This window comes from Salvelinus sp. IW2-2015, linkage group LG11 (assembly GCF_002910315.2).
Source record: "Salvelinus sp. IW2-2015 linkage group LG11, ASM291031v2, whole genome shotgun sequence".
NCBI lineage: Eukaryota > Metazoa > Chordata > Actinopteri > Salmoniformes > Salmonidae > Salvelinus > Salvelinus sp. IW2-2015.
Window position 1 is genome coordinate 44,833,335 of NC_036851.1, and position 4,239 is coordinate 44,837,573.

The 4,239-nt window shown below is 43.6% G+C and overlaps 1 long non-coding RNA gene across 1 annotated transcript in view; it reads left to right on the forward strand.

The window, feature by feature from the left end:
* The first annotated feature begins 265 nt into the window (after nt 1-265).
* The window catches only part of LOC111969619 (uncharacterized), a 20,528-nt gene continuing 16,554 nt past the window's right edge, over nt 266-4,239 (forward strand). The window contains exons 1-2 of the long non-coding RNA XR_002878025.2: nt 266-630; nt 934-1,002. This is a non-coding gene — a long non-coding RNA (uncharacterized lncRNA). The remainder of the gene's footprint in view (nt 631-933; nt 1,003-4,239) is intronic.

A 4,239-nucleotide genomic window follows, 5' to 3' on the forward strand; every position in this document is an offset into this window, starting at 1 on the left:
GTGTGTGAGAGAGAGAGTGCCAGTGTGTGTTTGCTTGAATGTGCTGTTTCTGTATCACGTGTATGTGTGTGTGTTTAGAGTGAGCCGATTCAGTGTCAATGTGTGGACATGAGTCAGACAGGTAGATCAATATGATGAGATGTGCGCGCGCACTCTCGTACAAACGAGCGAAGTATCGTAATGGGTTCAGCAGGTGGAGCCCTGAGACCGAACTGGTTCAGTTTACTGTTCCTGAAATGAGATGAACGTGAGATTGACAGAGCCGCTCAACAACAACTCRGCTTCAAGTTAGCTTCAACAGTGCGATAGTTAGACAAATGAAGTCAACAACTCTCGCTTACTTTTTAGTCTTGTCTTCAATTATAGATGCGCATCGCTAAGGCGTGTATGTGTGAGAGAGAAGTTATCCATCTTTTTGGAGTTGTCAAAATATTTCATTAGCCTGTATCAACAACTTTTTTGTCAAGAGTGCTGTTGGACCATTCAAGCGGAACACATGTATCGCAAAATTGGTGCACATGTTGCTCACTTGTTGCATTTTATTTGCTAATTAATATCAGTGWGGAAGACGTCATTCGTCAAGATGGTAGAAAACTGATCGCAAATGTSTCAAATAGCCTAGTGACTGAGGTAGGTTACTTATTATTTGTCCACTCTTGTATTCTGTACAATTTTAATTTGCAATATCATCTTGAATCCTTGGTTTACATTTTAATGGAAGAATTGAGGCGATGTTTTAGCGTGTGTGGAATGTCAACGAGCTTTTGCATTTACACACGTTGTTGATAATGCATGTATAAACAATCAAACCTGTTGCGTTGTCTTGTGCTTCAGAATTAACTCGAAAGTGATGATGCACCTAAAGGATGCACCTCAAAACGCGCTCAGTGCTGAATGTTGTCAAATTCATGATTGTTTTTCCTTACATAACAGATGGACCTATAGAATCTGGCACTGAAATAGAGACAGACGGACCTGAAATAAGTTTTTCGACAGTGACAGGTAGGATTACATATTTCACCAATATCAAGGTATTTGTCTGGAGTTGTGGTAGGTGCCTCTGTAAACGAATGAAGGCTAAATATCCTACTGAAAGAATTGAGCTAACTGCGTGGTTGTATTCTACACAGTGTATTGTAGGTTAAGCTTGCCCTAATTAGTAGAAAAGTTTATATAGAAAATCGGTAATCGTTTAATTGTGCAATTACAGGATTACCTTAACAGAATAGCCTTATTGTCAGTGAAGGTACTAGGTTTCTATGAGGCTGACTACTACCCATAACGTAATTGAAAATGTTGACTTATTCACTGGGCAAAAACGTGGTTCTGGAATAATGTACAGTAGTTTATGAGTATGGCTGATGTTTCATAGCAATGGGTGGGTGTGTGTGCGTTTGTGTGTGCGTTGTTGCGTGTGCATGTGGCGTGTGTGTGGTGTGTGAGAAGAAAAAAACCTAAGACAAATGAGAGTATTACACACACACACACACACACACACACACACAGACAATAGACAGGATGAGGTCATAGTCGTAGTGTGAGGAAATAGTTACACAGTTGACATGTGCCATGCCAGAACAGAGAATGACACCACGAATATGCCCCCTTCGTACCGTAATAGCCGTTTTAGATCTCTTTCTTCTTCCTCTCTTTCTCCATCCCTCTCAGATAACCAACTTACTTCACTGTGCTGTGTGTGTGTGTGTTGTGTGTGTTGTGTGTGTGTGTGTGTGCGTGTGTGTTGTGTGTGTGGTGTGTGTGTGTGTGTGTGTGTGTCTGTGTCTGTGTGTGTGTGTGTGTGTGTGTGTGTGTGTGTTTGTTTGGTTGTCTGCATTTGTGTGTCGATTAAGATTTTTTGAAATTTTCTAAACAGTGTGACATTGTATTAGTATCACTTTACCTGAAATGTCAATGTGAGGGTTACAGGTTAGTCAAGGTAATTTGTATATGTAGGTAGGGGTAAAGTGACTATGCAAAGATAATAAACAGCAAATAGCAGCAGTGGAAAAACAAAGGGGGGGGGGGTCAATGTAAACAGTCCGGGTGGCCATTTGATACATTTTTCAGCAGTCTTATAGCTTGGGGGTAGAAGCTGTTGAGGATCCTTTTGGAACTAGACTTGGCACTCCGGTGCCGCTTGCCGTGCGTTAGCAGAGAGAACATTCTATGACATTCTTTGGGCCTTCCTCTGACTCTGCCTAGTATATAGGTTCTAGATGGCAGGAAGCTTGGCCCCAGTGATGTATTGGGCCGAACTCACTACCCTCTGTAGCGCCTTACAGTCGGTTGCCGAGCAGTTGCCATACCAGGCGGTGATGTAACCGGTCAGGATGCTCTCGATGGTGCAGCTGTGTAACTTTTTGAGGATCTGGGGTCCCATGCCAAAATCTTMTCAGTCTCCTGAGGGGGAAAAGGTGTTCTCGTGCTCTCTTCACAACTGTCTTGGTMTGTTTGGACCATGATAGTTCGTTGGTGATGTGGACACCAAGGAACTTGAAACTCTCGATCCGCTCCACTTCAGCCCCGTCGATGTTAATGGGGACCTGTTCAGCCCTCCTTTTCCTATAGTCCACGATCAGCTCCTTTGTCTTTCTCACATTCAGCGAGAGGTTGTTGTCCTGGCACCACACTGCCAGTTCTCTGATCTCCTCCCTATAGGCCATCTCATCGTTGTCGGTGATCAGGTCTACCACTGTTGTGTCGTCAGCAAAGTTAATGATGGTGTTGGAGTCGTGTTTGGCCACGCAGTTGTGGGTGAACAGGGAGTAAAGGAGGGGACAAAGCACTTACCCCTGAGGGGCTTCTGTGTTGAGGATCAGCTTGGCAGATGTGTTGTTACCTACCCTTACCACCTGGGGGCGGCCTGTCAGGAAGTCCAGGATCCAGGTACAGAGGGAGGTGTTTAGTCCCAGGTTCCTTAGCTTAGTGATGAGCTTTGTGGGAACTATGGTGTTGAACGCTGAGCTGTAGTCAATGAACAGCATTCTCACATAAGTGTTCCTTTTGTCCAGGTGAGAAAGGGCAGTGTGGAGTGAGATTGAGATTGCGTCATCTGTGGATCTGTTGGGGCGGTATGCTAATTGGAGTGGCACTAGGGTTTCTGGGATAATGGTGTTGATGTGCGTCATGACCAGCCTTTCAAAGCATTTCATGGCTACTGACGTGAGTGCTATGGGGCGGTAGTCATTTAGGCAGGTTACCTTCACATTCTGTGCCACAGGGACTATGGTGGTCTGCTTGAAACAAGTGGGTATTACAGACTCGGTCAGGGAGAGGTTGAAAATGTCAGAGACACTTGCCAGTTGGTCATGCGATTAGTCATGCAAATGCTAGAAGTCAGAGTGGAAAGGAGACTGTGATTTAGGGTTCAAGTGAAATGTGTGTGTTTGTTTAAAAGAACTGGGTACACACAAAACGTGCCAAGTTATTCATTAACAGTACATTTATTCTTGAATATCAAATGGATGGCCATAACCCTTTCTTTAGAAAAGAAGACCCACCCCAACGACTTTGGTTGCTAGTCATTTGATATGAATAATAAGTGATTGTTGTTACTCAATAATTAGCCTTGTTTGCTATTTTTGTGTTTCTCTCAGCAACTTGAACATTGCTGTACCGTCTCTTGGTAGACATTTGGGGGAATTAAGTTACTTTTAGCTTGCACAGATCTGGTATGTGATGTCGTGCCTGAGACAAATCACTGGGGAGCATTAAGAGTGGCACTCAATTGGCTACTACACCTCAACCACTGAAACATTAGGCTTTGCAATCTGTAATGTGTGTATTTTTTCTCTTTCTACTGAAAAACCAACTGGCTAACCTAAAATCCTAGTGTTTCCTCGGCTGTGCAGAGAGGCAGTGAGAAGAGGCAGTGTCCGACAATGGGGACATGTTGTGGCTAGAAAGGACTAAGCGTGAACATATTGTTGCTCGTCCTGTTTACATCTATTGAGCTGACCACACACACACTTAAAATGGTTTGGTATGAACATGATTTTACGAGTTAACGATACCACTAGACGATTATTGATGTCATGTATTGCCCTATATCTCTTTTATAATGCTTTTGCCGTCACTGGTGGTTGTAGCAAGTTTAACATTGGAAGTACAACAGATTGTTGGAATTGTATGTTGTGTTGTTATGTTCGTGTGTGTGTGTGCGCTTGTTGCGCGCATGTTTGTCTAAACTACATGTCCGTTGGCTCAGTTGGTAGAGCAATGGGCATTTCGCGAAAGGGA